The sequence below is a fragment of the Prunus avium genome, chromosome 8, assembly GCF_965620075.1.
Source record: "Prunus avium chromosome 8, drPruAviu1.hap1.1, whole genome shotgun sequence".
In the NCBI taxonomy this organism is placed as follows: Eukaryota; Viridiplantae; Streptophyta; class Magnoliopsida; order Rosales; family Rosaceae; genus Prunus; species Prunus avium.
Window position 1 is genome coordinate 36,455,117 of NC_142291.1, and position 24,601 is coordinate 36,479,717.

Here is a 24,601-nt window from a genome sequence, read left to right on the forward strand (position 1 = left end):
TTCATTTTCTATTACATTCATTACTTTTTTCATGTATACAACTTCCATTAGAAACAAAATATAAGGCTTCCTAGAATGAACAATTCCATGATTAAACTACCCTAAAGGATGTCATCAGATAATACCTCCATAGCTTACATAGTCAGATAGTAGTGACATAAATTTGTCACTTAGATAAATCACTATGTCATTATTTACCACTTTTTTACTCATTTAAATTTCTTGTTGTAGTTAGGAAAAAAAGAGGACATATTATCTTGTTTACCTTTTGGGTGGGAGCTTTGCTTTTTTGGATGATGTACTAGTATATCAGAATCATTTTGAGAAGCATGGATGAAGGCACTCCTCTACCACCACCAGTTGTTGTACATATGAAACCACATCCGATTGAGTACAAGAAGAATATGAAGACATAATAAATGAAAATGAAGATGGTGAGTCCTATTGTGAAAATTGGCTCACCATCGATGCCAAGAGAAGTGGAAAACAAAAGGAGCAGCAAAAGAGCTGAAGTATGGAGGAGATAAGAATATGAGTTTCCTCTAGCACATAAGGTTGTTTTTTGATAGATCTGTGTGTTTGACTTTTGTACTGGGTTTTGATTTATGTGCTTTAAAGCACAAAAACTAGAACACAAATCTCAACCACTTTGCTCCAACATAAACTGAGGGAAGATGTGTCTCATTGATTAAGGCTTGGGGAACCAACTAGGTTGACATATCTTCTTTAGCCACATTTATGCATATGTTTCTTTGTTGATTGATTTGATTTTTTGGCACTGGGTTTTGCCCAGCAACCTTCCTTTTTTGGCACTGGGTTTGATATGTGTGTTTCATCCTTACGCGCGAGCTCATTTTTGCGGCAAATTATAAATCTTGTCCTCACAGTTCTATTTATATGTTTCTGTTAGGGATATACAATTGGTATGAAGTAATTTTCTTGTCAAGTAATAAGTCTATACATATTCATTTTTTATTACATTCATTACCTTTTTTATGTAGACTACTTCCACTAAAAAAGAAATATAAGGCTTCATAGAATGAACAATTCCATGATCAAACTACCCTCAAGGATGTCATCAAATAATACCTCCATAGTTTTGATAGTCAGATAGTAGTGACATAAATTTGTAACTTAGATAAATCACTATGCCATTATTTACCACTTTTTTACTCATTTAAATTTCTTGTTGTAGTCAGGACAAAAAGAGGAAATATTATATTGTTTTCCTTTTGGGTGGGAGCTTTGCTTTTCTGGATAATGTACTAATGTATCAGAATCATTCTGGGAAGCATGGATGAGGCACTCCACCACCACCACCACCACCAGTTGTTGTACATGTGGAACCAACTCTGATTCTGGGTATCCTAGCAGCACATGCTCATACAGATAAAGCACATCATTGCTAACATCAACTCCAGGAACTAGAGCCGATTGAGTACAAGAAGAATATGAAGACAAAATAGAAGAAAATGAAGATGGTGAGTCATGTTGTGAAAATTGGCTTACTATAGATGCCAAGAGAAGTGGAACACAAAAGGAGCAGCAGAGGAACTGAAGTCTGGAAGGGATAAGAATATGAGTTTCCTCCAGCACATAAGGTTCTTTTTTGATAGATCTATGTGTTTGACTTTTGTACTGGGTTTTGATCTTTGTGCTTTAAAGCACAAAAACTAGAGCACAAATCTCAACCACTTTGCTCCAACATTTATTGAGGGAAGACATGTTTCGTTGATTAAGGCTTGTGGAATCAACTCGATTGATATATCTTCTTTGGCCACCTTTGTGCATGTGTTTCTTTGTTGATAGATCTGATTTTGGCACTGGATTTTGCCCAGCAACCTTCCTTTTTTGGTATTGGTTTTGAATATTTGTAATTTATGCAGTTTTTGGGAGATTGTTTCCATTTTTTTTTCCACTTAGCACTTTTGTTGTTCGTAGGAGGACAAGGTTGTAGGATATGGTAGAGAAACTTTTACTAAATGATATCTTATGTTCCTTGTAATTGCAAGTGGTACTAAATACTAAGCTGAGCTTTCTTGTTCAGATATGCAATGTCAATTCATCTAAACTTGTTTCTCTCTCTTTCTCTCTCTCTCTCTCTCTCTCTCACACACACACACATACACACACACACATTTAACATATTCATTTTTTATTACATTCATTACCTTTTTTTTATTTTTATTTTATGTAAACTCCTTCCACTAGAAACGAAATATAAGGCTTCATAGAATGAACAATTCCGTAATTAAGCTACCCTCAAGTATGTCATCAAATAATACCTCCATAGCTTAGATAGTTAGATAGTAGTGACATAAATTTGTCACTTAGATAAATCACTATGCCATTATACTTTTTCACTCATTTAAATTTCTTGTTGTAGTCAGGAAAAAAAGAGGAAATATTATCTTGTTTACCTTTTGGGTGGGAGCTTTTGCTTTTCTTTATTGTTCAAATATGCAATGGCAATTCATCTAAACTTGTTTCTAAGTGTTGATTAAGCCTAGGTTTGATTTCACTTTTGAAAATCCAAAGTCTGATTTTAATTTTTTATTTCAACTTTGTGGGTGTATGGTTGGTTCGAACCTGGTTTTACGAAACTGGATTTTAGTTTCGGTGGATTACCACCGAATTGGTTACATTACTTCAGTGGTAGTCCATTGAATTTGAACCTGATTTGTACTAAAATTAATTTTACTTTTGGTGGGTTACCATCGAAATCGTTACCTTGTTTCGGTGGTAGTCCACTGAATTTGTTTCTATTTTTCAGGAGATGCCCACCGAATGTATTTCGGTTTTTCAGTGGTACTCCACCGAATATGTTTTCTTTTTTCAGTGATAATCTACCGAATTTGTTTCCGTTTTTTAGTGATCATCTACCGAATTCGTTACTGAGTGTATACTTAATATTGGTTTTTTAGATATGAAGAGGACTCGCAGAGGTATTGCTGAGGCTTCATCATCTCGACCTGATAGACAGCGTCCCACAGCCTCAACGAGGAGACAGAGAGCGGCTCCCCAAGACATATCAATGTCAAGCAGTTGAGACCTTGCATCAGATTTTAGAGGGTACAAACATACGGTCTACCATGACATATCAACGTCGTCATGGTTAAATGAGTTGCTACCATGCATTTCTTAGAACTCATGGAACTTTTGTTGTTTTGATTAGTTATGAAGTTTGTCCCACTAAAAAAAGTGAATATAAGAACATAAATAGAATTCTTAGATTTATAATCTCAATTCTGTAGTGGGTGCATTTTCGTCAGTCATTAGGATGACCATATATGTAGTAGCTACATTCTTCACTCCCGAAAGTTGTTGAAACGCATCCACATGCGCTTGGTACCTCGAGTACAAATGTATTACATTGCATATGTCACTTTGTTCATGCCACATTCTAGAAACTGGTGGAATAGGATGATCTGGAGACAAATGAACCTACATAACAAGAATTCATTCATATATGCATAGCATATAAAATTAAACTATGTAGCGTAAACAAATATATTCATACTTGGACATAGTGATCATCGTCAACAAAACCAATAGCAATCTCACGTAGCTTGGTTTCACTTGATTGAACTGAGAAAGGAAGAAATGTAAGGCATTGACACATGCTTAGAAGGATTAAAACCACATTATAACATGTGGCAATAATATACCCCATATGAGGCATGGTTATCCAACAAAATAATGGTGCAAATCCATCACCAAAATAATATAGCGCTCGCTCAATCTCGTTGTACCGTTTATGTTCTCGAATACACTTATTAAAAACAGAAGACATATCATGTAGTTGCTGCAACAAATCCTTGCGTACCCTACTCATTATGACCAAATCTCAATGCCATAGCTATGATTCTATATCCACAGTTACCATCCGGAAGAACTTCAGTCGGGTGAGTGATATACTTCCTAATACCCTCAGGGAATTTCTCTATATGCATACATGTATCGAACGTTGATTGGTTTTCGCGAGGCTTATAGAGCTGAAAATAAAACAATATATTAGTTATGTGGTAATAACACATTGTAAAATACAACATTTGTAGTACATACCTTAAATTTTTTTGGATTAGACAATATGGAACAAGTTTCTGAAAAAATAAATAAATTTGTGGTCGACAATAAGTTATTGAAAAAATAAATAAATTTCGGTTTGTTGCCACTGAAACGCATGTAAAATTTCGGTAATAAACCACTGAACAACGTTCCATATTATGGTGGATCTCCACCATAATATTCATGACCGGTCAAACACAACCGAAATAGGTGCAACGTTTCGGTGGCATCCCACCGAATTTACCTATCGCGTTCGGTACTGATGTGCTAAACGCAACCAGTGACCAACCGTAAACCCTAAACTTGCCAAACGCCAAAAAATAAACTCATACCTCATTCGAAGCCTCTCTAACTTCAATCTCACCCTTCACGAATAAATACAATATATTTTTTTCACCAATATAAACGTATAAATCTCGTTAGAGTTGTAGGAACATAATGGTTTGAGAAAAAAGTCAAACTAGGGTTGCATGAACATATGTGGGGTGTAGTGAGCAATTTTATTTTTAATTTTTAATTTTTTTGTCCTTAACGGTAATTATGTACAAGGGTAAAATAGGTTACTCATGTTTAAAATTAATATGGGGTACAAAAAGTAAATAATGGGGTGCCAATAAAATCTCCCTAATTCAAAATATGATCATGTTAAAATGTGTAATTTAACTCTTTAAATCAATTGATTTTTACATTACTTTTGACACTTTTTTTTCGTGCATACAAAATTTTAAATTAGGTTGAGTGTTTAGGTGAGTAGTGCTTCCTACTTTCTTTACTAATGTTGGATTCCTATAAAAGCCGAATGGTACCCAACATGAAAAAAGTGGTGCTTGTGGCTCTAGGGTTTCTCTCCCTTATTTCCAAGCACACCCACCCAAAAAGAAAGATAAAAAGTAACCATTTGGAGGAACAACAACAACTCTCTTCTCAACTCAACTTGAGGTTTGGTGCATGTTTGGATATAATATTTGGGGTAGTACTAGTTGGTTTTGCTTTAGTATTTTGGGTTTTAGAATTTTTATTATTTACTCATTTAAATTTCTTTTTGTAGCTATGAAAAAAAGAGGAGAAATCGTCTTTTTTTCCTTTCGGGTGGGAGCCTTGATTTTTTGGATGATGTGATTGTGCATCAAATCCATTCTGAGGAGAAGAACTGTTGAAGAAACTCCTTCACCACCAACTCCGCCAATACCATCAGTCGATCATGAGGAATCAGAGCTGAATGGGCTAATCGCCACACCAGACAGAAGAGAAGAAAATTAATATGATGAGATCTACCCGAGCCAAGAAGCTGTTGTTCTACATGTTGTTGATATCCCACCACCATCTCCCATGGAACAGTGAGTTTCCAAGGAGAATCCTAAATCCAAATTCAAACAATGCATCATCTCATGTGCCAATGTCATGACCATGAGCTTTTTGTGCAAACTTTTGTTCTATTATCGTATTAGTTTGACTCTAAACCTCCAATTTTCTATCCTTTGCTTAATTCATGTTACTTATTAGACTTAAAAACATTGTTTGAGTGGTTTGCTTTCTATTCTATCCAAATATTTTTTTTTGAGATACTAATCCGTAATTTGAGCTAAAACATCCGAAGGCTATATATCCTCTAAAAACAGACATTTTCTCCTAAATACATTTGTCTAATCTAAAATCATCTATAAATGAAACATATAGTCATTAACGCATTATTTTAGTTAAATCTATATGGGAGAGTTTAGATATAACATTTGAGGTAATACTAGTTGGTTTTGCTTTAGTATTTTGGGTTTTAGAATTTTTATTATTTACTCATTTAAATTTCTTTTTGTAGCTATGAAAAAAAGAGGAGAAATTATCTTTTTTTCCTTTCGGGTGGGAGTCTTGATTTTTTGGATGATGTGATTGTGCATCAAATCCATTCTGAGGAGAAGAACTGCTGAAGAAGCTCCTTCACCACCAACTCCACCAATACCATCAGTTGATCATGAGGAATCAGAGTTGAATGGGCTAATTGCCACACCAGACAGAAGATAAGAAAATTAATATGAGGAGATCTACCCGAGCCAAGAAGCTGCTGTTCTGCATGTTGTTGATATCCCACCACCATCTCCCAGGGATTGAGTTATTGTACGTTTGTTGAAATGCCTAGCTCAGATTTTCCATGAGACTTCTTTTAACATCTCAATTTCTTACTTCTCAGTTGCTTTGCCATGGATCATCCCGGAACCTTCTTTCACAGTTCCCTTATTCCACAGCCGAACCAAGCCCTCAAGCGACAACTAATTGTACATGCAACTAGGGAAATATTTGAGGGCCGCGTCCCATACTCAGAATAACTTAGGCCCATGATCTTTAGTGATGTTATACAATTTCTTGATCAATATCCTTCATTAGGCCTGACCAGGGGTAAGTTTCAGCTCGAGGAGCCTGCAATTTTGGTAGTCAAAGGCACCATTCCTATATTTTACACAAACATGGCCTATAAAATTCCAATTGAGATATGGGTGTCGCTCAGCTATCCAACATCTCCGCCAAGGGCGCACGGGACTGTGGATGACCAAAACAAGACGGCAATCAAGTTACATCATCCATATGTCGACGCTAGAAGTGGAGGTTTCATAAATGTGCCACATATGCTGGATTGGCACTCAGAAAGAACTCTTGTGGTTTTAGTAACCAACATGTGTGAGTGTTTTAGTCAAGACCCACCTGTACGGGTAGGGCCAGGGCCGCCACCGCTGCCATCTTCACCGCCACAACCACAACCGCAACCGCCTCATGCGCAAGAAAGGCAGAGGCAAGAGCTAGAGGAAGAGAGGCATAAGCAAGAGTAAGTGATGCAGAGGCAAGAGGAAGAAAGACAACAAGCATAAGAGAAGCAGTCATCAAGCTTGTGGCATTCTTTGATGAGGCGCTTAACATTTTGTTAGCATTCTTTGTGCATATTTTATGCATTATTCAGCATCATGACTTATTCATGGTCTACTTTTACACTTGCGGTTCTAGTCTTAGGTTTTGTTTTGTTGTGGTGATTTCTTATATAATGATACTCAATATGTCAACAAAATTCACTTGATTAGAATGCTAATTAGTTTTTCTGCAATGTGGCACTTGCATGATGCATTTCTGCAAAGGGAAATGGGAATTATATGCTACCCGTTTCTCATTGAATCACATAGTAGTTTGTTATTTTAATTTTTCTTAGTCTCTTAATTGAGAATTATTCTTTATTAATACCATGGAGCTAGTTTAATTGAAATTGGAGATGAAGACATCCCATTCTGTTTGTCCTTCTTGCTATTTAGCTCTCTTGAATCTTTTAATACAAATCTTTCTTGCTCTCTCTCTCTCCAAAGCTGTCAATGCAGGTGATGTTAATGACAACTTATCAAGGAGCTCATGTTTTAAGCATGGTTCATATTCAACTTCAACATGTTTCTTGATTTGGCTCGTAGATTCATATACAAAAAAAGAGGTCATTACCGACCAATATTTCCCGAGGGCCCCGAAATTCCCTCGGTAAAAGTGTTTTTTCCGACCGAAAAATGTGATCCGTTGGAAATATATCACAGACCTGAAATTTATTTCCGACAAAGGAAATACCTTCGGAAAAAGTTTTTATTGTCGTCGGAAATGTAATTTATTTGGCGGGAAGACTTGGCACCAACTTTATTAACGACCAAGAGTATGTTTGAGAAACCCCTCGGAAATAATCATCATATTTCCGTCAAACATACTTTTGGTCGTTAATAAAGTTGGTGCCAAGTCTTCCCGCCAAATAAATTACATTTCCGACGACAATAAAAACTTTTTCCGAAGGTATTTCCTTTGTCGGAAATAAATTTCAGGTCTGTGATATATTTCTAACGGATCACATTTTTCGGTCGGAAAAAACACTTTTACCGAGGGAATTTCGGGGCCCTCGGAAAATATTGGTCGGTAATGACCTCTTTTTTTGTAGTGTGCCCTTTCTTTGTTGTAAGTTCATACCATTCCTTATAATAACAAAAATGGATTCAATTGTATGTCATTTAATCTGATGCAAATGTTAGGTTTTATGGTTCCTTTTTTTGTTTAATCTGATGTAGATATTACTTGTGTTGTTTCAATTTTCAAGATCATAACCATTAACCATTGGAGCACATACATTTTAAAGAGTGGTATTTTATCTGCACGTTCCAGGAAGATTTGAAAGTTGCATTCGAACTCCTCAACTTTTGGTTGGAAGTAGATTTTGAGGACTACTGTTATGAGACACATCTTAGAAATTAGAATTGAAATGAATATTTTGAATTTATTACATTCGTATTTTTCTACTTATGTGACTTTATTAATGATGATAATAAGAGTTTTTGATTAATAATTGGTCATCGAAATTATCATTATTTTTTTTTGGACAATATATTTATTTTTTTTCTGAAAATATATTTATGTCGGAAATACTATTTTCGACAGAGTCATTGGTCGGAAAAATAGCATGACCAAAACAAAAGATCTCGATCAAAAATTATTTCCGATAGGTGCACAAGTATTTGCGACCACATTTATGGTTGGAAATAAATTTATACGGTCCTTTTGAAAATCTATTTCCAATAAAAATATAAGCAATATCGACGAAATATGGGTGTCGGAAATATATTATTTCTGACGGAATGGTCGGAAAAGAAGTATTTGCAACCAGCGTTTTACCGACGACTTCTGACGAATTTTTGTCGTTGGAAATTCCCTTTTCCGAAGGCAAAAGGCTTTTTGCGACGAAAAAATACCCTCGCTAAAGGCATTCTATTTTATAGTGATATGGTGGAGGACGTGCACGTGGTAGAGGGAAATGGCATAATTGGGGTAGGGGTGGAGGGTATGACAACTATCAAGGTGGATACGGTAACTACTAAGGTGGTTATGAAAGCTATCAAGGTATAATAAATGAAATCACATAATTCTTTCATGGGTTATGTTTAAAAAAAATCATGGTTTTATGAAGTGCTTAAGTCTATAATTTACATTACGATATATAAAGCTGCTCTTGACTTGCACCTTTGTTATGAAAGATAATGGTGGATATTCAAACCGGAGAATACGTGGTGGACGAGGCAGAGGCTGGGGTAATCGTGGTAAGTTTGCTTGTTCAATTGGCTATACAAGGAAATTACCATATGTAGCATTTTGGTTTGTTTTCCTTTTTTCTTAAGATTTGGGAATCTATAACAGTTTTCTTGTGTATTTGTTTGCATGACATGTTATGTCGTTTAAGATATAGACCAATTTAAACCAGTGAGTTCAATAACGCTTTGAAAAGCAATTGAACTTTTGGTTGCATAAGGCCTTCTCGGTGAGAATATTACTTTTCTTTTCTCCAATTGGGAAGGGTTCTGCTTTTTTTATTGTACTTGTTGTAATCCATTGAGAAGCCGATCTATGCTAATGACAACTTATCAAGGAGGTCATGTTTTAAGCATTGTTCATCTTTTCAATTTTAACATGTTTCTTGATTTGGCTCTTAGATTCATATGCTCGAGGACGTGCACGTGGTAGAGGGAGAGGGCATAATTGGGGCAGGGGGTGGAGGGTATGGAAACTATCAAGGTGGATATACAGTAACTACCAAGGTGGTTATGGAAGCTATCAGGGTATAATAAATGAAATCACATAATTCTTTCATGGTGGTTATGTTTTTAAAATTCATGATTTTATGAAGTGCTTATGTCTATAGTTTACATTACGATATATAAAGCTGCTCTTGTTTGCATGATATGTTATGTGATTTGAGATATAGACCAATTTAGACCCGTGAGTTAAATAAGGCTTTGAAAAGCAATTGAACTTCTGGTTGCAAAAGGTATGTGTGCTTCATCATGTTTTAGGATACTCAGTCTTAAGGTTAGTAGGGGCTCTATTGTTCATACCAATCTTTCTCTTCAATGCATTTAATGTCACAAGGGTCTTCTTGGTGAAAATATTAATTTTCTTTTCTCCAATTGGGATGGGCTTTGCTTCTTTTATTGTACTTGTTGTAATCCATCGAGAAGCTGGTCATATGTTTTGGGTCACAATAAGGCTTTACTATCACGAAAGTCCATATTTGGTTTACCCCTGGTCATATTGTACTTGTTGTACATGTGTTTGGGCCAAAATTTGGGTGAACAACATGAGCAAGGTAACATAACATCATTAGTTTTCTTCTAAAACTTCAAGAACTTCAGGTGTTCAATTCTTTTGTCATCGATTCCAACCAACTAAACATTCCCCTTTTTAACTTACCTGAAGAAGTTGGAGTTGGAGAAGTTCAAAGCTCATCGAGTTCCTTTCTCTGAGATCAATAAGGCCTTTGACTACATGTTGAAGGGGGAGAGCTTGCGGAGCATCATTAACATGGAAGAGTAGAAATTATAGCAGAGACCATTGCCTTAATCATTCCTCTTTAACAAATTTTGCTTTTGGCTGAAAATCAATACCAAAAGCTCATTTGGGTTTATGGTTGAATGTGATTTGGCATGCAGCATGCTCCATTTTGAGCTTGCTAGACTTTCAAGTTAATATTACATTCTTGCTAGCTTGGATATATAATTTGATTTGCCAAAAGCAAACCAAAAACAACATGGTCGCATATTACAGAAATTGTACATTTAACAAATAATTCAAACAAGGGATAGCTTAGGAGAAGAACCTAGTGCAGTTGAACTGGTTATATATGTAATCTTGTTTGACAATTTCCCGCAGATACATATTTGAGAGAGCAACATGGGATAGGTGTTGTGAATTGAGCACAAAACTCAACTCACCCTCCCCTAATGATCTTGTTGTTGATGGACTTTGTGACACACACAAGAATGGATGAATCACACACTCACACTTGAGAAACCAACCAAGCACAAAATGACACAAGTATTTTAGAGGTTCAGCAATTGCCTACATCCTCTTGGTGATCCCCTTGAGAAATTCACTAATGAAAGAATAAGTTACAACTTTGGTTTACAAAGAAACTCCCTTAGAACTCTATTCTCTCCCAAGCTCTCTTTTCTCTCTCACCCCTTGCTCAACACTTTGATGCACTTGTGAATACTCTCACACACTTGGTGTTTCCCTCCTTGGTGTCTAGACTCTCAAGACCCAACTCAGCTCCTATCTTGAACTGATTGCCCTCTCTCTCTTCCTCCCTTGGTGAGATAACCTCCCTTTGAACACAATAGCTCCCAGCTACTTGACAACTTTGAGATTAACCACACCCTTGCTGTCTTGCTTCCTCTTCCCTTTAATACACAAGCCTTTGGACTTAGGAGAAGGCTCCATCTTTTCCTCCCACGTTCTCCCCTTGGTTTCCAGACTTGGACCACAACTTGGGCAGAACAAAGGCTAGGCATTGATAGCTGCAACTTCAGTCACCCTATCTAGAGCCATAGGGTAGGTACTTCTTGAAGCAAGTCAACAAACCTCATTCAATGGTGTTCCAGCTTCTCTAGCACGTTGCTAGACTTCCTAGAACCCATAAAACTCCTTGGAAGCTCGAGGGATTAGGTAGGGAACCAACACATGTGAAAGGAACCTGAAAAACGCGTGGAAAAAACGAAACAGCACTGCGGGCGACCGGTCGCGGATACATTGCGACCGGTCGCTGATACCTTTTGGATACCTTGCGACCGGTCGCAGATACCTTGAGACCGGTCGCTTCCTGCGAATTCTTCAGACTTCGAATCTGCTTCAAAACGACCGGTCGCAAATATCCAGCGACCGGTCGCTTCCTCCTTCACTTGCATACTTAATGTGAGCCATTTTTCCAACAATAGGACCCACCATCAAGAGGACCCAAAACCTCTACCACCTGTTACTTTTTCTTACCAAAATAAAAAGGGTATTATTTGCTACTTTTTATTCCTTTCAGAACACAAATTTTGTTTTATTTTTACTTTGAAGAGAATCAGACGCATAACATTGATTTCTTGTATTTGAGCAACTTTAACACACAAAATGCATTCGAGGTTTAGAGAAAAGGCTCGATGGCTCTGGTTCTGGCTCAGGATCGGGTTTACTGCAAGGAAGATGCTTAAGGAAGGCCTTGATTGCTCCTGTTACGCCATCCTCATTCTCCATATCCTTGGCAAGTTCGACAACATGCTCCTTCACTTGGGATATTATTTACGTAAGTTCATTAGGTGGTTTTCTCATCGCAGTATTTACCATGATAATAAAATAAACCTTCTCAGTATTTCATAACTACTTTCTGGATGTTCTAATATGCTGTAACCTTCCAAACTTAAACATTTATAATGGTACCGTATAATCTGTTTTCTTTTTTAATCAAAACCTTCTGGTATATCTTAATGCAGCTGGGTTGGGATCTTTTGGCATGCATCTAGCAACAAATTCTAGATTTACAAACTTGCAAATCAGATCTTGCCACTCATTTTAGAATCTAGATGTTGCATGCAACATTTTACATAGCTTTCAATGTATGTAGTCAGTTCGCAAATCCAACTTTTCTCAGGAAAAAAGAGAAAAAGTTACCTTCGGATCAAGCACGAACTTTATTGCATCAACCAACCTGGGAAGTGAGAACTCATCAACCGCAATGGGTGCACGGCCCACTCCTCTGGCATGTACTCGCTCTCCCCAGAAAGGTTGGTCTCCATAGAAAGGAACAATCGTTCTCGGACACTAGGATAAAAAAAAACAATGTACATTTAGGGAAACACTAAATCAAATGAGCTGAAAGTACTCCGACAATAAATTAGGTTATGAAACAATTACTGCAGCTTTTAGACCAGCAGCTGTTGTTCCAGCACCTCCATGATGCACCTGAAGCCAAATCAGAAAACCATAAGAACTGTCTAAGATCTAATGCTACTTAAAGCATGTCAAGAAACAAAGAGTTGAAGCCTTATAGACATTGGCATACTTGCCAAAATTCATGCCTTCTTAAGCCACCATTTCTTCTTTGGCAATTAAACAAGAAAAAACAAACACATTTAAGTCAATTACTTGCTTTGAAGGGGGGATTTAAAAAAAATGTTAAGAAAGAAAAGGGATATGCCCTGTAGATGGAGGGGTCCGATACACTATCCTAGACAACACTGTGCGTGTTATTGTCACTCAGCTTACAGCCACAATTTTTTTTGAACCTAACAAGTTTCCAAAACAACCCTATCTTATTCACCTGAGGAACTCCAAATGACTATACATGGAAGAAGAACAACATGCAAATAAAATATAACTAAAGTACCTTTTGGTTTAGGAACAAGATGGGGACCTCATATATACATATTGTTGGTGAAAATGGACAAACACTTTCACACACTCCCCTAATGATCTTGTTGTTGATGAACTTTGTGACACACACACACTTGAGAAACCAACCAAGCACAAAGTGACACAAGTATTTTAGAGGTTCAGCAATTGCCTACATCCTCTTGGTGATCCCCTTGAGAAATTCACTAATGAAAGAATAAGTTACAACTTTGATTTACAAAGAAACCCCCTTAGAACTCTATTCTCTCCCAAGCTCTCTTTTCTCTCTCACCCCTTACTCAACACTTTGATGCACTTGTGAATACTCTCTCACACTTGGTGTTTCCCTCATTGGTGTCTAGACTCTCAAGACCCAACTCAGCTCCTAACTTGAACTGATTGCCCTCTCTCTCTTCCTCCCTTGGTAAGTTAAACATCTCTTGGACACACTAGCTCCCAGCTACTTGTCCACTCCTTGAGAAGTAAAACCACACTTGTTGTCTTGCTTCCTCTTCCCTTTAATACACAAGTCTTTGGACTTCAGAAGAGACTCTTTCTTTCCTCCCACGTTCTGCCCTTGGTTACCTAACATGGATCACAACTTGGGCAGACCAAAGGCTAGGCATTGATAGCTGCAACTTCAGCCACCCTATCTAGAGCTATAGGGTAGGTACTCTTTGAAACAAGTCAACAATCCTCATTCAATGGTGCTCCAGCTTTTCTAGCACCTTGCTAGACCTCCTAGAACCCATAACACACCTTAGAGGCTCGAGGGATTAGGTAGGGAACAAGCACATGTGAAGAGAACCTGAAAAAACGCGTGGAAAATCGAAACAGCACTGCGTGCGACCGGTCGCGGATACCTTGCGACCGGTCACAGATACATTTTGGATACCTTGCGACCGGTCGCAGATACCTTGCGACCGGTCGCAGATACCTTGCGACCGGTCGCTTCCTGCGAATTCTCTAGACTTCGACTCTGTGCAAAAACGACCGGTCTCTTTTCCCTTGCGACCGGTCGCTTCCTCCTTCACTTGCAACCTTAATGTGAGTCAAATTTCCAACACATATATCCATGTGGCACATCGGAATCAGAGCCTTGTGAACCACTTACATACGTGACCGGTCTTAGTTTCAATTTTTTCTTCCGAACATCATTAATCATGTCTCCTATACCAAGCCAAATTAAGGAGTCAACAATTTGGTATGATAGCTGAAAAAGAATAAAGAAAGGTTAAAATTCATACGACTCACCTTATATCCAGTTGATTGCTTAACGCGGGACAGAGGATGTGGAAATTCACTAGTTAGCCTGGTAGGAAAAGGTAAAACATACACAATGCATATTTAAACTTTATCGAGTGACAAAACATTGAAAAGATGCAGAAACCCAAACTCTAAAACAATTGAAGCTATACAATCCAGTAAGATTCCATTACCCAAGCGAGAGCAAACCATATGCTGGGGGATTAGTGCATCAGCTTTAAAAGGGATGCCAGAATCCATATCAGTCTCTTTGCAAGCTGGAAGTAAAGAGTATATAGTTTCCTTTATTTGATTACGTTGAAATTCGATATAAATAGAAGCTATATGATAATTAAATAAATCAAGGGTTTATGGTTTTAGGGAATAACTTCTTCTTCTGTTTTTAATTAAGTGATTTTGAAAAGTAATAAAAAGAAAAGAGCCCAATGTTTGTATATTTGGATTAAACAATTTGAGAGAGGAGATATGCCAAATGTTGCATGAGTTGTTTCCTTAAGCGTTTGGGGAATTCCCTTTTGGGGGGGGGGGGGGGAGAGGAATTCCTAATAAAGATCCACAAGTTACCCTAAGTGATTGCGCCAAAACCTTTTCAAAAGGGGAATTTGCTTTCTTGTACATCTAAACCCTAAACAGAAAGAAACAATAGTACAATCTCTTCAGGAATCCTAGTATCCCACATCTATATAAAGGTGGCTCTCCACTCTAAAACACATGCTTGTTCACCTATTAAATTCAATCGTTGATAACACAAAGTTCATTCATCCAAACTCAACCTGTCTCTTCGCCTAAATTAAGTCATGAACAAGGAATTCACTAGAAAGAAAGTCAATATCCATCGAGAAGAATGTCATATTTGTGGTCCTCATCCACCTGTAAGTACTTTTTATCTTGCAGTGTTAATTTTTTTTTACATTGATTTTTTTTTTTGGAGTAATTTTTTTGTTTTGTTTTCATTTTTGGTTATCTTCTAAAATAATAAGCGGCTCTATTTTTATTTTTATTTTTCATAAAGAATGGAGTCGTGTTACTCAATAATTTTTGGGGCCAAAGAGGTTGTGCGGAACATTTCAAGGATGGGACTCTGATGTGCTATGCTTGCCATAGATTTAAGGTTTGTGAAAACACATTTTATTCCTCATAGTTGTCACTAATCATGTTCTTTTCCTTTTTCAATTAACATGTTTCTATTTTTCTTGTTGTTGTTTGGATTTAATTATTATTGGCGTTTAACAAACCTAAGTGTAGAAGGATAACATAATTTGGGACTTGAAATTTTCTTTCCTTGGTTAATTGCCTATCTACATCATGCAGGAACCAGAAAAAAAATATGTAGACGTTGATGGGCGGCAACTTTGCTTATCTTGCTATTCTATTACTATCATGGATCCAGAGAAATGCAAGGTTCTTATTTTTGAAAACGTGCATAGATTTTATGCAAGTTTAAATCTCAAAGTGGATGAAGACATTCCTATTTTATTGGTGGATAAAGATGAGATGATCAAATTTAAAAATAAAAAGACAGAGACAATACGTAAGTGCACACCAAAACCATATCAAATTTATTCGCTGGATCTGTTTGTTACTATAAAAGTTAGTAAATTTTTCATAACTTGTTTGGCTTTTATTTTATTCGAAAAACTTATCAAGTTTTTTATATTATTCATGTTCTTGATTTAGCTACGGGCATTGCCATGTACAACTATTACAAGCCTATCATGACGGTAAGATTTTCGTTAGGAGTTAATTATTTTCGTTTTATCTAATAAAGTATTAATCCCCTATAAATATACAGTAAATATTTGTGATAAAAGATATTTCCTGTATGTCTTTGTATCAGATTAATAGATGTACAAAATATGAAGACAGAATTAAAGTCGAGAAGAAAGCCAACAAAGTAACCAAGCTGCAACTTTTACCAGCATTTTGCTGCGGCCAAAGAGAGATGATTAGACTTTTACTTCGATTCGGATGGCCCGAGTACGTCACTAAGGGGTTTTAATTAGCATCATTCCCCGTTGCATAATTTAATTTCTCTAATTCATTTGTAGTCTATAAAGTAATCATATTATTTTGTTTAAAATCTAAATAACTCTATAGTTTTATCTTCCTTACAGTCTGATCATGGGCATGACATTGGCACATGAGATGATGCATGCATGGTTAAGGTTACAAGGTATGAATCTGGATTTAGGCTTCATTAATTATTCGCTACAAAAAAAACATTAAAAAAAATGCAAAATAGAATTTGTTTTAAACTTATGCCTGCAGGTGCAATATTATTAGGACAATGCTTAGCTCCTGCTCATGGGTCAAGACTCAAGAGCCAAATGTCTAATATATATATATATATATATATATATATATGATCTCTAGGTATTTTTATTATTATTTTTCTCAATAATGGTGCATATTGTAGGTCTAATTGGCTGTTTTAAACTGGAAAGATGGTTAGAAGAAGGTATTTGCCAAGTAATGTCACACAAATATGGGGAATGGTATTTTTCTCGGGGTGTTGACTACTCATACAAAACCAAAGAGCAGCTTGATATCACAAATAAATTGTACCCGTATAGAGCAGAACTTTTGAGAAACCATTCCGATGAAATTTATCGAGAAGGGTTCAACCAGGTAATGCAGGCTGTTAAGGAAAATGGCTTCCAAACGACACTGAATCATATCGTTGAAGCAAGATGTCTGCCACATGTCTGCACGAATTCGAAGTAAGAAGATGAGGAAGAAGAGAAGATGTGATGATTATTATTACTTTTTAGGATATTAACTTATGTTGGATACGTCATGTTTGTGTAGATCGGTTTGAGGATCTCAGGATCAATCTAATGTAGAAATATTTATTTTTCCAGAATTTAAGCAGGCTGGGGTAGCAGTTGTGGCTGAAAAAAAAAAACACAATGAGGACCCTGGCCTTGTTCCCACCAAAAGCACATCAAATGCAGCCCACACTGAATTTTTACAGAAAATGAAAAATTGTCAACAAAAAGAGAATAAGTATGAGAAGTATTGCTCTAAATTGCTTAAACACAAAAACACAAAAAAGTTAGGTCTTGATCTTCTCTTTGGGAACTCATTGTTCTCCTTTCAAGATAATCAAATTGAAAATAAAAATACCACTCACATTTTATCAATGAAGCAAAGCAGGTGTCTTTTTACACCAATCCAATTGCATAATCACATTAATAAGTCACAAATAATTAAGGAGGTCTAAAACACTGTTCTCCTTACAAGATGTGTGTATCCAAATACGCAATTGTGAGCTAGGTTAGGAAAAGGTAAAACATACGCAATGCATATTTAAACTTTATAGAATGACAACAATGACAAAACATTGAAAAAATGCAGAAACCCAAACTCTAAAATAATTGAAGCTATACAATCCAGTAAGATATTCCATTACCCACACGAGAGCTAACCATATGCTGGGGGGCTTGTTAACCATATGGATGCCAGAATCCATATCAGGCTCTTTGCAAGCTGGAAAGAAGTAAAGAGTATATAATTTCCTTTATTTGATTACGTTGAAAAGGAATCTCAAAAGGCCCTGATGGCAGGAAGACTTTATTTTTAACCATATCTGCACAAGAAACATAAAAGTAAACCAGTTACACAGAAATTATAGATGGAATTCATATTCAGCTTTGATACTTCAAGTTTACTAATACAACACAATCAATTCTCTTGAATATATAATAAAAGACTATTCATAGATCCGGCGAACCTCACAGTCTCACAAAAGAAGGCTGAAACTCGAGTAGAGAGTGTTTGGATTCCAAGAAAGTCTTCAGAGATTCTGGAAAGCGAGAATCTTACGCTGTCCTCCGGAACACAAGGCCGAGGCTGAGGAAGCGAAAGCAACGAGAAGGAGAAAGCACGTACGAAAAAAGTGGGTGCAGTGCTTTGCTTCGTTGAGTACGCGACACGTACCCAAACTGTTCGTGTGCACTGAAACCTTTCAAAAGGGGAAAGGCAAACAAAATATCCCTTTTGTCTTCCTATTCTCTTCAGGAATCTCAGTTACCGCACGTCTATATAAAGATGGCTCTCCACTCCAAAAGATATGCCTGCAATACTAATTTACAGTTATTTCATCAAGTATATCGATCAAACATAATTCATTCATCCCTCGAGATTCAGCCCTCTTTGCATTAACAGAAGTCATGAATCAAGAATTCACAAGAAAGAAAGTCAATAGCTGTGCAAACATATGTGATATTTGTCACCAATATGTAAGTGCTTGATCTTATTGTGTTATTTTGTTTTGTTCATGTTTAAGATTAGACAAAATTTTGAAATGTGCCTCAAGTCGATCTCGATACATTTATTTATTGAATAAAAAGGGCCTTCAAATTTTCATAACATGTTAATGTAATTATATATATGCAAATTTCAATTTATAGTTTGTTTCGTAAACAGAATAATGTAATCGTTATATATTTTTTGTTATCTTAAACTAATAAGCATCTTCTTTTTTTCCAAAAGAATGAAGCCGTGTTGCATAATAAATTCTGGGGCCAAAGATGTTGTGTGGAACATTACAAAGATGGGACTCTGAGGTGTAGCACTTGCCACAGATTGAAGGTTTGCGGAAACACATTTTATTCCTCACATAATTATATATATATATATATATATATATATATTGTCTTTTGGGAACTTTTGCGTTTAACTTGTCTGATTGCTTTTTTATATCATGCAGCAACCAGAAATAAAATATGTGGACCTTCGCGACGGGCGAAAACTTTGCTCAGATTGCTATTCTATTACTATCATGGATCCAGAGGAATGCGAGAAATATATTTTTGAAAACGTGCGTAAATTTTATACAGGTTTAAATCCCAATTTGGATGAAGACATTCCTATTTCATTGGTGGATAAAGAAGAGATGAGCCAAGTTCGCAAAAAAAATTATGAGGTGAGATTTGGAACAAAAATGGAGAAAGTATGTAAGTTTGATTCACTGTGCATACAAGATGAAAAGTCTAAAAAAAAATATGTAGTAAAAGATGAAAAGTTTCATTTACTGTGCATGCTAATTCATCGAGCAATTTCCCATAACTTGTTGGCTTTTATTTTATTAGAAAAATTATCAAGTTCTTATTTTATGTTCTTAATTTAGATGCGTCGGGACATAATTGGCTTAGCCACCAGTATCTGGGATTTCAAGCCTATCGTGACGGTGAGATTTTCATCCACTTCGGAGTTAATTATTTTCCTTCTTTAATAAAGTATTTAGCTATATATTTCTTTATAATAATAAAAAGGTATTTAGCTATATAAACTACATTGGTAATAAACTCGTGTGATAATCTTTCATGTTTGCTTTTGCATCAGATTAATAGATGTTCAAAATTCGAAGACAGAATTGAAGTGGAGAAAAAAACCAACAAACTAACCATGGTGGAAAGATTTGCAGCACTTTTCGGCAGCAACAAACACAATAAACTTTTACTTCTATTCGGTCGGCCGGAGTACGTCACTGACACTGAGGGATTTTGCATCATTCCCCGTTGCAAAATTCAGTTTCTATCATTCATTTGTAGTCTAGTCTATAAAGCAATCATACTTTTTTTTTTTTTTAATAATTTTTATTTAAAAATAACTCTAATGTTTTATCTTCCTTAATTACAGTGTGCTCATGGGCATGACGTTGGCACATGAGATGATGCATGCATGGTTGAGGCTTCAAGGTTTGAATTTGGATTTAGGCTTTATTATTCACTACAAATAATTTGAATGAAAAAAATAAAAAGTTTTAAACTTATGCCTACCCTCAAGATTGCTTTAAATTTTTGTTGGTCTAATAGGTTTTTGTATAATATTGTATGAAACTCTCTATTTCTGTGTTCTTATGTTTCCTTAATAATGAGTGCTTTTTGTAGGTCTAATTGGTGATAGAAAACCGGAAAGATTGGTAGAAGAAGGTCTTTGCCAAGTAATGTCACACAGGTATGGGAAATGGTTTTGTTCTACAGGTTTTAAGCACTCCCCATACAATAAAACAGATGAGGAGCTTCAGTTTACAAAAGATTTGAATAAATATTATGCAAATCTTAAGAAAACCGATTCAGATGAAGCTTATCGCGAAGGATTTAAGCAGGCTATGCATGTTGTGAAAGAAAATGGCTTAAAAAAGACACTGGACTACATTGTTAAAAAAGGACGTCTGGCTCCTAAGATGGAAGAAGATGAAGATAATTGCGTAGATACAAAAGGAAGTCTCCCACCACACAAAAATGACGTGGCATCACCACAAGGGCTATAGTGGGCTATAGCCCAATGAGATTGTTTTTGGGATAAAAGTAAAAAAAAATACATATATATTTGCCTTCTTTTAAATATAGTCCATAATTATATATTGAGATGGCAATGTTAATTTTAAATCAGTGTTAGTAAATTTCTTCCTTAGCTAAAGCTTGCTTGTTATGTTCCTTGGAATTAATTAATTTAATAGTACAATTTCTTCTTTGACATGTCATTTTTGTAATTAACAATGTCAATGACCATGTCGTATCCCAATTTAAGGGTTGGACGGTTTCGGGTTTTAGGGAATAACTTTAAAATAAAATAAAAAGTCCTACAAAAAACAGTAAAAATAAAAACTGGAAACGGCCCAGTATTGGGGTCCACTCAAAACACAGATAGGATAGGGTCTTTAGGTGGTCCCAGTAAACCGGGCAAGCCCACAAGCAAATTCAGCACACGCTGCTGTCTGGGCAAGTGATGTAATAATGATATCAGTAGCTAATTTTTTTAATATTTATTTTATAAATACCTAGTCATATTCTTTATTTCCCACACTAAAATTCTAAATCATATCAAAATGAATCGTTTATATATAAAAAAATAAAAATAATTTAAAGTGAATACTAATTGCACTTTGCCATAGCAATGGTTGACAATCCTAATTCAAAGTGAAGACACAAACTAACCCATCACAAGCCAGAAGAATCTTAACCAGGAATTAATAATTAGCAGGAAGAAATTAAACCAGACCCAAGCAAAAGAAAGCACATAATATATCACATCATATTCTTCCATTCAGTATTGAAAGCCATACAAGAATCACTGAAAATTTCATTTTCCATATCTCATGTATAAGAATTATAAGCTATGGTGAGCTTGGGTAGATGGTTGCTGATGATGAAGACAATCTTCTTCTTGGTGTTTGGTGGTTTAGGCTTCTGGTTGGTTTTGAAAACAGAACAGAAAAACTTGACAAAACCATCAAAAATGATTCTCTTCACTATCCTCCTCTTGGCTGGAATTACACTCGCAGTCCCCCCACCAGATGCTTTTGGCTTGAAGCAATGTTGCTGCTCTGTTTTTGAATTTTTCTCCATTGCCATATATCTCTGTCTCAGTGTGTAATATTTTTGTGTTTAAATAGAGAAACCAAGAAGACAAGAGAGATATTTACGCGGTTCTCTCTCTTTTGCTTTATAAATTATATCATGGAGAAATCAAATTCAATTTGTAGACTATTGTTGTTTATATAATATGCCAAACCAATCAAAGAGTCCCTAACCCTTGGACCAAAAACCACACATGCTTTTTCACGTTTAAGCTTTCTATGACATTTCTCATTATTTTATTCGTTCCACCACTTGTTAATAACATTAATTCCAAAGATTAAAGTTTGGTTCATGATTAGACGTGACAAATCAGTCAGGATTGAATGAACAAAAAATATGGTAGAGAACTTTTCCATGTCACGCTGTGACGTTTCATGGGGGCATGAAAATGAAATGTTTGCAAAAAGGGGAAAGGAGGAAAAATATCTTTGTTCATGAGAATGCATGGACACATAATTTTGCAGGCGACTGCTGATTGCGGCTGAGGTGTGTTTCATGTTTTTTTTTTTTTTTGTCTGAACCACGAGGTGGTCCTAGATGAGCCCCAACTATGGGTGGCACCTTTAAGCCTTAACCACAATCCAAATTAATCCCCGCTAACACCGTGTCGGACCGTAAGGGGTAAAATGCTGGCCAAAGTGGTGACTCCATACGAGAGCAGGGATCAAACTACTTACCTCTCTTAAGGAATGAGAGTGCCGAACCACTCACACCAACCACCTTGATTAATTATTATTTATTTTTCAATGCACACTAAAGTCTAAAGTCCAAGATTCTTTCATGAGAAAACAAAAAAAACAAAAAAAAGTCTAAAGTCCAAGACAGCAAGAGTTGATGAAATTCAAGCTTTTTTCAACCAAAAAAGAAGAAGAGATATTTAGTCAAATACCCATTCTTAGCACTAAAACTATAAATAAATCCTACACAATTTATTTTTTTATAAACAAACCCAAAAAAACCCACAAAATGAAAGTTGGCCCTATTGAATTTAATTTTGATTATTAAATTACTTTGATGCCCTATTAAGTGTTTTGGGCTTTTTTATAAGATTTTGGGGTTGAGTTTGTTTTAAGAAATCAATGACAGTTTTGTAATTTAAAAGAAGTTAAAAGCTAGCAAATAATACCCATTTTGTTTTAAGAAAAAATTATGAGGTGAGATTTGGAAAAAAAATAGATAGAGAAAGTAAATCGGTTTCATTTACTCTGCATGCAAGATGAAAAGTCTAAACAAAATGTAGTAAAAGATAGCTAATTCATCGAGCAATTTCCCATAACTTGTTTTTGGCTTTTATGTTCTTAATTTAGATGCGTCGGGACATAATTGGCTTAGCAACCAGTATCTGGGATTTCAAGCCTATCGTGACGGTAAGATATTCATCCACTCCGGGGTTAATTATTTTCCTTCTTTAATAAAGTATTTAGCTATATATTTCTTTATAATAATAAAAAGGTAATAAACTCGTATGTTAATCTTTCATGTTTGCTTTTGCATCAGATTAATAGATGTTCAAAATATGAAGACAGAATTTGAAGTGGAGAAAAAAGCCAACAAATTAACCATGGTGGAAAGTTTTGCAGCACTTTTCGGCACCAACAAAGACAATAAACTTTTACTTCTATTCGGACGGCCGGAGTACGTCACTGAGGGATTTTGCATCATTCCCCGTTGCAAAATTCAGTTTCTATCATTCATTTGTAGTCTAGTCTATAAAGCAATCATACTTTTCTTTTTCTTTTTTAATTTTTTTTAAAAATAACTCTAACGTTTTATATTCCTTAATTACAGTGTGCTCATGAGCATGACGTTGGCACATGAGATGATGCATGGATGATTGAGGCTTCAAGGTTTGAATATGGATTTAGGCTTTATTTTTCACTACAAATAATTTGCATGAAAAAAATAAAAAGTTTTAAACTTATGCCTACCCTCAAGATTGCTTTAAATTTTTGTTGGTCTAATAGGTTTTTGTATAATATTGTATGAAACTCTCTATTTCTGTGTTCTTATGTTTCCTTAATAATGAGTGCTTTTTGTAGGTATAATTGGTGATAGGAAACCGGAAAGATTGGTAGAAGAAGGTATTTGCCAAGTAATGTCACACATGTACGGGAAATGGTTTTGTTCTAGAGGTTTTAAGGACTCCCCATACAATAAAACCGATGAGCAGCTTCAGTTTACAAAAGATTTGAATAAATATTATGCAAATCTTAAGAAAACCGATTCAGATGAAGCTTATCACGAAGGATTTAAGCAGGCTATGCATGTTGTGAAAGAAAATGGCTTAAAAAAGACACTGGACTACATTGTTAAAAAAGGACGTCTGACTCCTAAGATGGAAGAAGATGAAGATAATTGCGTAGATACAAAAGGAAGTCTCCCACCGCACAAAAATGACGTGGCACCACCACAAGGGCTACATAGGGCTATAGCCCAATGAGATTGTTTTTGGGATTAAAAAAAAAAATACATATATATTTGCCTTCTTTTAAATATAGTCCATAATTATATATTGAGATGGCAATGTTAATTTTAAATCAGTGTGAGTAATTTCTTCCTTAGCTAAAGCTTGCTTGTTATGTTCCTTGGAATTAATTAATTTAATAGTACAATTTCTACTTTGACATGTCATTTTTGTAATTAACAATGTCAATGACCATATCGTCTTTGACATGACACAAGTCGGGGTTGGAGATTTG

At 35.8% G+C, this 24,601-nt stretch overlaps 1 pseudogene across 1 annotated transcript; it reads right to left on the reverse strand.

Moving 5' to 3' along the window:
• Positions 1-10,668: 10,668 nt before the first annotated feature.
• Positions 10,669-18,122, reverse strand: LOC148292661 (sterol 3-beta-glucosyltransferase UGT80A2-like; annotated as a pseudogene). Its single transcript, XR_015826215.1, has 8 exons — positions 18,049-18,122; positions 14,725-14,812; positions 14,524-14,664; positions 14,337-14,482; positions 13,981-13,985; positions 13,265-13,291; positions 12,793-12,840; positions 10,669-12,699 (listed from the first exon to the last, which is right to left on the reverse strand). The product of XR_015826215.1 is annotated as a sterol 3-beta-glucosyltransferase UGT80A2-like (transcript).
• Between the last annotated feature and the right edge of the window lie 6,479 nt (positions 18,123-24,601).